At 38.5% G+C, this 13908-nt stretch overlaps 1 protein-coding gene across 2 annotated transcripts in view; it reads right to left on the bottom strand.

Moving 5' to 3' along the window:
• LOC127421736 (roundabout homolog 2-like) overlaps window positions 1–13908 on the bottom strand; it is a 94475-nt gene that overhangs the window by 68191 nt on the left and 12376 nt on the right. The gene's annotated exons all lie outside the window — the stretch shown is intronic.

Here is a 13908-nt window from a genome sequence, read left to right as displayed (position 1 = left end):
CCTAGTAAGTAATGGGAATTGGGCATTCCAAAATTGGGGAGAAAAGGGGATAAAATAAAATATAAATTTAAAAAAGATGCATTTTGGGCGATCCAATCACAAGTAGGAAGACGAGACACATCACTGTTTATACCTGATCGTAACTAGGCCTGTCACGATAATTACGTTATTGACTTATCATATGATATATGGACATGACCTCGATCATTTTTGCTGACCTCGATATTGCCCATTGTGTTTACATGTGTGTTTGTTTACATAAGAATGAATGTCACCAACATTTTAGCCAGTCGCCCTGCTTCTGTCCTCTCATCTGCTCTCTGTGTTGGAGGTGGGGCTCAGGCAGCTCCTCCACACACACACACAGAGCGGACAGCGACAGGTGAATATTATAATATGTTACTCGAGGCTAATTGGTGTTTTAATTCCCCGACGACTCCATAATTCCAGCCAGAAAGTTTGGAAGAATAAGTCCAAATGGACGTGGTTTCAAAGCCACACTCCACAGCTCCAGTGTGGGAACATTTGGGTTTAAGCCGAATGAGAGAGGAGTCCATTAACATGAACGAGCCGGTATGTCGACTTTGTTTAAAAATAGTGGCAACGAAAAGTGGCAATACAAAGGGCTGGGCGATACATCAAATACCCAAGATATAATTGCGACGATTTTGCTGAAGATATAAAATTCAATAATATTGTGAATATCGCGATGATTTTAATAAGTCTTTTATTTGGCCATTAAGTTTCATAGAGTGCATCAGTAGACTAATTTCACGATTCTTCAGGGCTGTATAATTAATCAAAATAACATCAAAATGGAGATTTGATTTATTAAACTGCCAAAGGCTGTGATCAAAGACAGATAATCATGGTCTGTGTGGCCTTCGGAATGAACCGGTGACGCACTGATCTGTGCACACGCAGGGGCGGCGGGGCTCATGGGCTTGTGTTTTTAGCGCAGTTCACCTGCATTGTGAAATACTGCAGGTTCAAGCATTCACGCAATTCAAAACATTAGTAAACGCTAAAAAGTTATTATACAAATCTACAAACGTGGCACAGTAAAGGAGAGTTTGACAGCATTCACAAGATGCAAAACTTATAACTGTCAAACAAACGTTGCACTTCCAGTTTCATAATAAAAGCTCCTGGTGAAGGTGTCAACATATAAAAAAATAAAACAATAAAAAAAAGAGATTAATCATGGTTAATTATTTTAATCTATTGACAGCCCTAATATTTTTATTTTAAGTCATAATTTCTGTTTTATAGGGTTAACAAATTAAAATCTTTTCAAGTACCCCCTGGAACCTACTGGAGTACCCCCTGACAAACACATTTACCCTGGGTTGGGAATCACTGCTGTTAAATACATAATTTGCATTAATTTTACATTTAATAGATTCTATGCAGCTGAATATGAAAGTAAATTCCACAACAGATTTGACATTTAGCTAAAACAATAACACCACTCATACCACATAGCCAAGATGGATAATAAAACTAACTGACTATAAAATTATTCAATTGTCCATTTCCCCCCTTTGGCCATATGAGCTGCTGACTCCCTCATGGTTGGCTGTCACTGTAAAATGAGCGTCCACTCATTCCCTTGGGCCACTCTCCATAACAGTGTACAAACAAAGCACAAGACTCCCTAGTGAACAAAAGCTTGTTTGAGAAAAATAGAGAGTGCAGATGTTGTAGAAAAGAGCCCAAAAAATGGCACAAATGACACAGACATCTTCCCCCACTGGACACCCACCAACCCACCCAGATCCAAAGTAGATAAGAGACGCCCACTGTGATAATGACTACATCCACACAGTCACAGTGTTTGGGATTGACAACCATATTTACATATAGAATTGCTTTGTTCATTTAATAGCCAACATGAGCGCCTCAAATTCCATCTGTATTAGAGAATAAAGTCAAGCCTCTTTTTTCACGAAAGCCATGAGTAGCACTGAGGAAATTAAATTTCAAAGATTGCGACTTCCATTACACCAGAAAGTCTTATCACAATTGACACAAGATTATTTAATAAACAAGTCCAACCAGGTTAATTCGTCAAATATTAAATCTGCACTATGTAAGATTGTTTGGTTAAAAATGAACAAATTGCCATTATTGATTGAGCACATAAACAATCAGTGTTCAAAACAATGTTCTTACCCCAATTCACTACAGTAAGCCTATAAAAATGATTTGAATTTACATCATTTCATGATTGTGTCATTTCATCATGTATGTAAAACAGAAAAGAAGTACCGCCTGTCTCATGTTCTGGCTGGAGAAACTACGTTCAGTTCAGTCAGTTACACTCATATAGCTCAGGACAGCATCGCAGCAATCTGGATGGATGTTTATCTGTTATTCGTTTGGCAAAGTTGCTTGGATATGTTGCCTGATAGAGTTGTTGAAGCTAATATTGCTTGTCATTCTTTTATGAATCGAACATTACTCATGTGTTAATCGATCACAATGTATCTAAGTTGTCGGGGGAAGTTACTGTAACATGATTATTTATGACTTCTGAAATTAACTTCTTGTAATTGTTATATTGCATATTTAAGCATATTATTTTCATGTTTAATAAAGTATATTTTATCCCATCATTACTGAATCCTCATTTTATGTTTTTAATTTACTGTGTTATTGTGTGTATTGCATAGACATACTATTATAGTATTATAGTAGAATCACATGACCAGCCGAATACTACTCGCTTAATCTCAGTAACCATCCTTTTATTTGGCACATTCACTCAAGTTCAAAGTAATTATGGCTGACTGTGAATACTTCATTTCTACAATGGCATGTAAACCTGAAAACAACTGTGTTTGAATGATGCTGCATCCAAGCCGCTAGGTTTTAGTGTAAGTCCAAGAAGACACAAACAAAAAAGTTACTGAGTGCACCTTTAAGGGAGTCCATTTGGTTATAGAATGCTGTTGTCACTCTAGTTTATAATCAAACTGTGTGTGAACATAACCGTATTTGGCACTCACTACCATTCTGCTGCCTTGTGAATGCCAGTAAGAGCTAAGCTGATGCCGTGGGTCACTGGTGGGCCTCAAACTAAAATATACATACAGTAGTGTAATACATAAATGCATGCATGAGCTTTCAAATTGGCAGTGTCTGCATACTCTCTGTCCCCCACAGTCCACTGTGGTTCCCTGTAACCTACAGAACAGAATATAACTCGCAGGAGGCATATGCACAAGCAAGGACAAGGACAGGCTGTTCCCAAACAGCCCACAGCATGTTGCATTTTTTAGGAGTCAAAGCCATGTGTAATTCATGAGTGCTGGTTAGGAAAAGAGAGGGGAAAATAGTGTCACCGTTTACCTAGAGCTGGCCAGCCCGCACACAAAGCTCATAAGTGCCCTCGGCAATACCACATGCCTAGTTATAGGAAAGAATAATACACGTTTGGTTCTGACATGGTTTGTCCCTTTCAGCGGTATGTGTAGGAAGCCATTCTTTCCCTTCTCATCCTCTACACTTTAATATAAAGCAGGAACACAGCTTGATTTTTAGTAATTTATGGTGACTGACATGATCAGAGAGACTCATTAGATACAGCTGAAAGCCAGGGTGGGTCATATGACCAGTAGAAAACATTTCGGCCACTATTTAATTCTGCTTTGCTACCTTCCACTCAGAGCCGACCTTATAGAGCAAAATCATCATCATCCCTTACATATGCTGTAAAAGCCAATTACTGAAGTAGCTACAATTATTTATGGAAATAATTGATATGAATTAGAAGAAACCATCTTCCTTACACATTGGCTTGGTCTCAAAATGTAGTGAGTTGCCTACCTAGATTTCCCAGAGGAGAATTTTGCTGTCATATCACAGTATACTCAAAGGGATAGTTCACCCAGAAATTAAAATTCTGTCATCACTTACTCACTCTCTTGTTGCTCAAAATCTCTCTGACTTCCCAATATACTCTCATAACAATACGAGATAGTGAAATCGTAAGATATCATGAAAGTTTTTTATCCCATAGAAATCAACCAATCAACAAACAGAATTTCAAATCGATACAATATTGGAATCACATTTTAGCTATAGGCTCCTTTATAAAACACTTTATTTTGAGAAAGGAAATGTCTGTGAACAAATTTCATTTCTCATTGCATTCTTACTCATTCAATACAAATGACTGATGTATGTCAATAACCTGCAATATGCTTCAATCATCTTGTTAAAATTTCTTTCTTCTGTGGTAAACAAAAGTTTTTTTGTTTTTTTTTAAATAATGGTTAGATTTAGGGGCTACACTATATGGTTAGGTTTAGGTTTGGGGTTAAACTTAAATCAAATCTAAACAAAAAATCTAATAACGCTTGTTCAAAGCCCTGATGTTTCTCTTTGTGTTCTTGTGGTACACAACAGTGAGTTGTCTATAAAAAAAAGATGGTTAGGTTTAGGGTTTGTGTAAGGGGTTACACTTTATGGTTAGGTTTATGATTGGGTTAGGGGTTAAACTTAGGGAAAATCGTAATAACATTAGCAGCGTTTCCACTATGGGGCCAAATGAGGCCGTGCTAGTGCATGTCAGGCCAGTTGCATTTCCACTGTCACATCTGAGGTTTCATCATGCCTTGTCGGGGCTTCGTCGGGGCTAACGGCCAATGGCCTTTGGCCCGCTGATTACCCTTGAGCCAAACAAGACCAGCTGGGGATTGAGGCGTGGTCAATGTCAAAGGCGAAGTTTAGCTCAGATCAGGTAAGAGGTTCAGCACCAAGATCGGCAAACTTCCCGGGTTGTGTATCCAGCACACAACAGTACAGATTCAGGAAAAAAAAAAAAATTGTAGGCACAGTACAAATCTGTTACAACGCACAATGGACAGTGCCCAATGCCCAAAGGAAGAACTTTCCATGGTTGGGGTTAGGGTTTTAGACGGTGTGCTGGGACATTGTCAAACTGTTAGTGGAGAGACCACTCAGATCACCATGGCAGTTACAGTCGGTGAGTTGTCAATGCTAACTTATCTTGCTAGCTAGCTAATGTTTACATACGATATTAACTCGATATTCTAGATAACTAGATAACATGATACCTCAGCTTGAGCTTCCGTCATGCTTTTGAAATGAGCGGGGTGTGTGACATTGGCATCAGGGCGGGTTTTAGAGCAACGCTGAGTGGCTATTGGCCCGATGGTGGGAATGCAGATATATTTTGGTATTGCAGCTCAAGGTCCAAAGCTACTAGCCCCGGCTGACCAGTTCATAGCCCTGGCTCACACTGGCCCGATAGTGGAAAAGCAGCTATTGTTCATTAGTTCATTAGTTTTTCTCCATGGGAGCCAACTCAAACAATTTTTACGATTTTGCCATATCAATATACTATTATTATGACTTGTCATGAAACATGGTTGGGCTTTCTTTCTTCTGTGGAATACAAAAGAAGATGTTAGGCAGTATGTTAGTGACTTACAGCCTTAGTCACATTTACTTTCATTGTAAAAAAAAAAGGAAAAAGAAAAAAAAAAAGGCAGCATTAGTGACCTAAATCTATAATAGTTCTCATTTATGCTTCATACAAGTGTCAACTTTGTCTCAAAACTGTGTCTCATAAAATTCCTTAGAAGAAACAACAATAGACCAATGAGGTAACTGACTTACAGCAAGAGTAGAGCTGCAAATTAATCTGTTATTGTAAGAATTAGGTGAAATTTTTGTTTGTTTGACATGGTTGAGATCTCTTCTAAAAGACGAGACACCTGTGAGACTTTTCCTATGATAAAAATCTGAGAAGCTAGAGAGTTTGGCAAAAGTCTCCATAATCTTAATATTATTAGAAAAAAAAAAAAAAACAACTGAGAGATTTTGGGCTTGCTGTCTGGATGGGAAGGCGCTGAAACGCTTTCTAGGTTTTATATTACATACCCATTGTTTTCATAAATCACTTCAATAATTTGGGCTATACCATGTGAATGAGATTTGTCATAAGGTTGTCGTGTATGTTGATGATGTCGCATGGAACCCCTGGGATGACCATGACCCAATCTTATTCCCTGCTGTTCCCATTATGGCTTGTTTGTCTAAATGTGATCACCGGTATTCCGATAATGCAGTCCTATGCTTTTGAGTTATGGAAATGAAAGGACATTTCCCAGGCTGCACCTCACACAGGTCTGTCTCATTTCAAAAGGCCAGGATTCTTTCTTCTACACCCCCTGTAGAGATCATGGAATGATGGTAAATGACAAGCCTGTTGGGATGTACATTATTAATAGCCCACCACTGTATCACCATGCACTCCTGCTTCTTCTTTTTACACGGTGGCTCATTTGCATCCCGCACTTTGCAGACCCACGACTCTTTCGCCCGTTAGTGACTCACATGTTGATCCTATAAGGGCAATCATTCTAACCTGAATAATAGGTGTCGTTTTGACAAGTGGCCATCTGTCTGCGTTTATGTGTGTGCGAGTATGAGATTAGGTGGAGACTTTTGAAATGTTTCAGGTTGAAGCGAGGCACTCCAACACCTTGACGAGGTGCATACATATAATTACATGCAAAATTATGTTAGCTCCTAATGTGTAATTATACTGTACGTCAATGCATGAAAGTGTATGTGATTGTATGGGGTTATGACAAGCCACGATTAAGACACATGGCTGTGTGTAGATGACACAGTATGTTGTTATTGTTCATTTCAGAGCCACATAAATAAATCCATCCCAGAGGTGGGCTAATCCCATGCTACATTGGCTCTCATATAGAGACTCAACACCCCCACCCACACTGGGTTAATCTGCACATTGTTTGTGTTTACTTCCTTTCTGACACAAATGCAGAGAATGAGGCTCAGGACCCAAACGCAGAGTGAAAAAAAGAATTTATTTATATACAAAAATAAATAAAAAAACAAACTAAAGATCCTACAAGGGTGAAAACAAACAAATCCAGGGCAGAGCTAACTGAAGAGGGGCTGGGGCATACGAAACAGGGACCAGGACCAACCGGACCGAACAGGGATGGGAAACTAGACTGATAAGAAACAATCTAGACCGACTGAACATCAGACCAACACCGACTGAACAAACTAGACTGGAAACAAGATGAACTGGCACTAGACTGGCACTAAAATAGGGAGAGAAATCAAACAGGTTAACAGGGGACAGGTGAGGCAAATTAACTTATAATAAGCAAACAAGGAGGCGGGGTATGACATAAGACAGAGAGACACATGGCGATACAGAAACTTAACAAAGCCACGTGCTCTCACAAGACAAAACACCTGAATGGCATGAGCGCATATCGCCAAGACAATAAGGCAATACACTCCCATGCCAACCGACAAACAACCATGTTTGTGAGAGACAGACAAACTATTGACGTGAGTGTATGCTGCCAAAATGACATAAGCGCGATGCACCCACGTCAATAACAGACAGACATGAAGCACAAGTGTCCAGATCCCGACACAGACCGAAACCGAACCAGACAGGAAGTCAGGATCCAGACACCGTGCTCCCAACATGAAACAAGAGCGCACAGCAGGGAATACAACAAAACTGTGCGATCACACAAAGACAGACAATGAAACACAAGACAGACATGGGATGATGATGCCACGATACTGTCAGACAAAAACCCAGACTGACAGAGTGACAGGACCGTGACACTTTCAGCCTGATAAAGTCTACTCTAAGACTTCATTTTCTATCTACGAATGACAAGAATTCCTTTTTTTTATTTATTTAAAGAATTCCCTTTATTCCAAGCGTACACTACATGACTTAAGGCCGTTACTCTGCGCACATTTAAAGACTTAAGACCAAAACATATGCGGCACAAGTACGTGAACACAGACACTGCTAGCAACATTAGCTTCATTTCATGCACTGTTGCATTTAAAAATGGATCAGAAGCTGTGTTTCCATCCAACAATTTTTATGTGCTTTTTGAAACTGCACATAAAAAAAATCCTGAATGTAAACGCTTGATATGCAAATAAACTCTCAAAATTCACTTAAAATGTATTGTGCTAGGCAGAGGTGGATTTTATAGAGTTTCACATTAGTTAAAATGTGCATTAAGGTGATGGAAAGAGTTTATTCGCAAAACGATGATGCCATGGCTCCGGTGAGTTTGCCGGTTTGTTTTGTTTGTTTTGTCATTTTCTCTCCCACATGTCTCGCAGGCATGGGAACATTGATTGTTCCCGGGGGAATGCTGATCATGCCACTGATTAGCATGCCGAGCAACACCTGTTCTACCCTAATTCACTCCCTTCTTAAGTTCTTTGTTCTCTCAGTATCTTTGCTAGATTGTTTTGTGCTAGATATTTGCACACTCATCCTACGAATACAGATTGCCCCTTGAGCGGCCACGGCACGCACACTTATCGGAGATCGCTTCCCGCTGCTGTAGCCAGTGCCGGGATCTTCGACATTCTGCAACTCAGTGACTGCTCATATTTGTTGTTAATAATTCCTTTGAACTGTTCCTCTACTCTTGGGTCCGTTTGTCTTGCTATCCCTCATTACAGATGAAGTGTTTTGACAATTTGTGCACGTGTTATGAGTGTGCAAAAGCTTGATGTGACTGGCCCGACGAGAGGGTCCAATCTAGGCACACAATTCTTCGAACATAGCCCTTGACATTCGCAAGTGTTTAACCCACAGCTGGTCATTAAAACTGGTCCTCACAATCCGCCAGAACAGTTTTGAGAGCGGGCGCTCCCAGGTATGCAGAGGCTGGAGGCATTTGGGCATCGCAGCCATTTCAGCACTCATTATATCAGATATTACACTTATTCTGCAGTGTCTCCTGACAGCATTTTATTGAACAAACTACAGCTGCTCTATTAAGACTAGACAGCTCCCTCTAGATAATGCACATGACGTAGTGGATGGAAACTTTCAACGATTCGTTTTTTAAAAATGCGCTTAAAAAATGCAAAACATTTCAATGGAAACCCAGCTAGATATTACCAACCAGATTTCAAACAAGTTAAAATTTGTTTGAAATCGATCGTAGCATCTGCGACTGTAGTTGCAGTTTGTCTCCCAAGTGCGCACTCAAGTAGAGCTTCAGCAAGTTTTTAGTACAGACTAAAAACATCTAAAGAGCTTCTATCTTGTATTGTGTGCTTGGCTTTATTAATAAAACAGTATAGAGTAGACAGTAAATACGGGAAAAGAGGAATGGACTTATGACACAGGCAGGACTCGAACCCCCGTACCCTGTGAACTAACATTTCACACAGTATATGTTGTGAGAATTTCCCTCAGTTCCAACAAGAATTCCATTCTGATCATTTTTGGTCCATTATACGCTCTTTTGAACAATCAACAGTAAATGGACAGAACTTGAAAACACAAAGCCAAATAGTGTTGCTACTGTGCAAAAACTTAAAATTTAACACATACATGAAACACAAAGACCATGGAGGATATGGCAGATAAAAGTGAGCGAGTTATGTTCAACAACATTGTGCATGCAAGAAATCCCCTAACAGCCCTTTAGAGGGTTAAGATAAGAGTGCATGGGGAAAGAAGTATTAGGGAAAAGCTGCCTCCGAAGCATCATTACTTTTTAATCCCACACAGAGAGAAAGAGGGACAGCTGGGTCTAGAGCCTTTTAAGCAAGTTTTATTTTTCATTTGTCCTACTTTATATTAATCCAGGCTGAGAGAACACAGCAGTGTGCTCCCCGAGACAGACTGCCACATTCAATGCTTTGAAATAGATACAGCTTTTCTCTTGCATAAAAGCTTCAACACAAATTGCTATTTTGAGAGAATACGTGAATGGATTCATACAATCAAGCAGGGAGCTAAATATCAGCTTCTAATGAAAAATAACAGGCTCGAATAGTTGCTCTTGCCATTTGTTATTGTGCCATTATGACAAGCGTCAGATTAAGCATTGGTCCTTTGGCATGCTAATATTGTGTCCCTCAATATACTAGGGTCTAGCTTTGCATGGATTAATATACTGCTGTAAAACCCAGATTCAACCTTCTCTCACTGGTGCACCCTTTAATATTAAAATATTTTTGTTGAGAACAACACTGTGTAATCATAAAACGCCTGTCCTTTGTTTGTCATAATGGCTAAAAATACTAAAATAAAAGTACAATTAAGAACATTGAGCAATGTTTTTTGTTTACAAATGAATCAACCAATTTATGCCCTTCACACCCAAAATAATCCAAGAAAATCTTTTGAAATTGACATCGATTATCACTCTTTTCACAGCCTTTTTTATATAAAGGGTATAAAAGGGTTGTAGAATCTTTATAGATCTATATACATGTGTAATTAAAGGGATAGTTCACCCAAAAATGAAAATTCTCTCATCATTTACTCACCCTCATGCCATCCCAGATGTGTATGACTTTCTTTCATCTGCTGAACACAAATGAAGATTTTTAGAAAAATATTTAAGATCTGTAGGTCCATACAATGCAAGTGAATAGTGACCAGACCTTTCAAGCTGAAAAATCACATATAGGCAGTATAAAAGTAATCCATATGACTCCAGTGGTTTAGTCTATGTCTTCTGAAGCGATGCAGTCAATCTGGGTGAGAAACAGATCAATATTTCAATCCTTTTACTATAAATCTCCTCTTTTGCTTTCTCTTTTGTGAAAGTGAAAGTGGAGGTTTATAGTAAAAAAGGACTTAAATATTGATCTGTTTCTCACCCACACCTATCATATCGCTTTTGAAGATATGGATTTAACCACTGGAGTCTTTTTTTTTTTAAGACAAATTAAGAGAGTCTGTTCAAAGTGTTGCAGTGTCTTAAAGTGATATTTCACCCAGAAATAAAATTTATGTCATAATTTAGTTTTCCTTATGTTGTTTGAAACCTGTAGGACTTTCTCACATTTTGAAAAATGTTCAAGCTGCTCTCTTCCATAAAATGAAAGTGAATGGTGACCAGGAACAGTCAAGCAGCAAAAAAGACACAAAAGCACCATAAAAGTTGTACATTGTGTAAGATGTTGTTCACTGAACAAGTTGTTCACTTATTCACTAAAGATCTTGCTTTGAAAGTCTTGCTTGACAGCCATCGTCACCACTCAGTTTCATTGAATGGGAAAAGGCAGCAACAATATTCTGCTATACATACTTCCTTATGTATTACATGTAGAGAAAGTCATACAAGTTAGTGACAAGGACAGAATTTGAATTTATTTCTTCTATATAATACATTATAATATTATGGGTTCCTCTTATGTTTAGGTCACATGCAATGTTTTTGCAATAGATTTTTCTAGAAAAAAAGTAGTTGTCGACTGAACGATGCAAATAATATTTCTCCACAGGACATAAAACATGACGTTAAACAAATAGTTTTAAATCTGTTGTCAGTCACCATTCACTTTTATTGTATAGGAAAAAAATGCAAAAATGTGAATGGTGACTGAGGCTAACATTCAGCCAAACATCTCCTTTTCTGTTCCACGAAAGAAAGAAAGTCATACAGGGTTGGAACAACATGTGGGTGAGTAAATGACAACCAATAATTTTCGGGTGAACAATTCCTTAAATCACATCACACACGTGCCTAAAACTGAGAAACGGAAGTGATTCACCAACAAACAAACACAAATCAACATTTCACATCCCAACATTTCTCAGTGTTTTTGAAGAGTCCTATAAGCTGAAATATCTAACAGATGGACACTGCAGCACCAGATTAGTCATGTCAAATACTGCTCACTTATCACAAAAGGGCTGATCCCATGTATGATAAACTTTTTTCTACCTCAATCCACTTGCTGCTATAATCTGCAGACATGCAGCCTCAAAGATGTAAACCTTTCTAAGGAGGAGGCAGAAGAGTATGGCGGATTGGGAGATTGCTTCCCCTTACCCCTTCTTTCACCTGTTGTACCCTTCAGGATCCTTCATCTTCATAAACCACCCACCCTGCCCTCACAATGTGGTCTCGCTGGCAACTATCCAGCTCTAATTAGCACATTAATCACTGCTGAGGAGAAGATACAGCCTGCGGTGAGTCAGGTCTCTCTGTGTATGACCCGAGACTCATCGCTTCATCCTCCACAAGGACGAGCACTTAAAACATGAGCATTGGGCAATAAGAGCTCATATCCAGCTTGATCTGAGGTATGCAGGAGTGCTGAGTGTGGGTCTTATGTGGTTTGGAGAGCTAAAAATTATTCTCTCTTCTTTAATTGTCTGTAATAAATAATCCTCTGTGTTCAAGGCTTGCCTAGAGGACATATTGTAAGGTTCTATGCAGTAATTATGACTTGGAGTCAATGGTCACAAAATACTATTCGGCAAATCTTCTGAAAACAATTATTTCACATCCTAAATATATAGTTTTTTCTAAGCATTAAGATACTGTGCCAAGTGTGTTACTATAATACCCAGCCTGTATACCCCTCCATTCCTTTTATAGCAGCCCAAAAAGTAATTGGCCACATAGCACCATTCAGCAAATCTTATGGCAATAATATATCACATTCTAAAAAACAAATCTGCTAAAAGTCTGCGCCACTAGAGTCACCAAATGAAATTGCACAAATAAAGTAGATAGGTAAAGTTTGTCAAGCCTGGCCTAAAAGTTTAAAATAGTTTGAAAGAAAGAAAGAAAGAAAAAAGAAAGAAAGAAATGTTTCAAGGCAACATAATGACTGTTTTTAAACATGTTTCCTAAACACTCACTTCTTCTATTGGTTGGACAAACAGATAGTCCCCCAAACTCTTTCCATTGGTCGAGCCAGCGATGCTATTTCAGGCTGGTCAGGATGCTCAAACAATATATCGGATTCTAAAGCCAATTTTTGTGTTCTCTCATCAATTCTTTACTTGTCTGCCACAATAATGTAATGCATTTTAATTATCTGAATACATTTTTAACATATATAATTTATAATTATTTAAATATAACTATTATTTTAATATAATTATTTGATCATTAATGAATTATTGTTATTTGAGGGGATTTCTCAGTGAATATTTATATGAGATTCACTGCAATTCATTCGAATAATTATTCAGCATTCCATGTAATTAATTCGATTAAAAATTGTAATCGATTGACAGCCTTATTTTTAACATTAAAAAAATAACGCACATCACATTTAAGTAGTAATAATAACTAATATTTCTCTCCCTGCTATACTGTATATAGTAGCCCAAAAATGAACATCTATTTGAGAGTCTAAGTATTTCGGATACAGGATTAGATCTACCACTGAGAGCATGATTGCAAATAATTTTCACCCAGCAGGTGCTGTTATTCACTACACCCTGGGACTGTAAGCAAAAGTCTATAATAGAATAGAATAGAATATCTTTATTGTCATTGTATAAATACAATTATTATTGCACAGGTACAACGAAATTAGGTATAATAATGGTTCCAAGGGCTCAACACTCCCTCAGCAGTTACACTTGCCTCTCTGGGGGGGCCTGACTTACTTCAGTTTAAGAACCCCTGCTCTAACTTATACATTAGATCAGCCTTACCTCCATCACGAAGCTCCAGAAAGCACACCAAAGAGCCAGAAACCTCTTATCAGACTTGTGATAAGATCAGGCAGCTATGAGCAATTTAAGTTGTGAATTGTAATTGACATGGTTTGCATAAGGGGAAAGGAGACAGCCATGTGGAAAATAGGCAACATAAAGTTGCTGTTTTGTGTTTTTAATGGGGAAACTTTGGGGATTCTAATTACTTGCATTCCTATCCTAATCAATCGACTTGCAAATCCAGTTTCTTCTGGCAGAGGAGCTGGATATGGAGTCGTTCCAGTGCCAGAGAGCTGGATTATGACTGAGCCAAAGGCCTGGAGCACAGCTGAACAGCAGAACACAATTACAGCCCAGTGTTATAATAGGAAAAAACTCACGAGCTGCCTGCCATGAAAAGAACTCAAAAAACA

Source organism: Myxocyprinus asiaticus, chromosome 31 (assembly GCF_019703515.2).
Source record: "Myxocyprinus asiaticus isolate MX2 ecotype Aquarium Trade chromosome 31, UBuf_Myxa_2, whole genome shotgun sequence".
In the NCBI taxonomy this organism is placed as follows: Eukaryota; Metazoa; Chordata; class Actinopteri; order Cypriniformes; family Catostomidae; genus Myxocyprinus; species Myxocyprinus asiaticus.
This window is presented reverse-complemented; position numbering and strand designations above follow the sequence as displayed.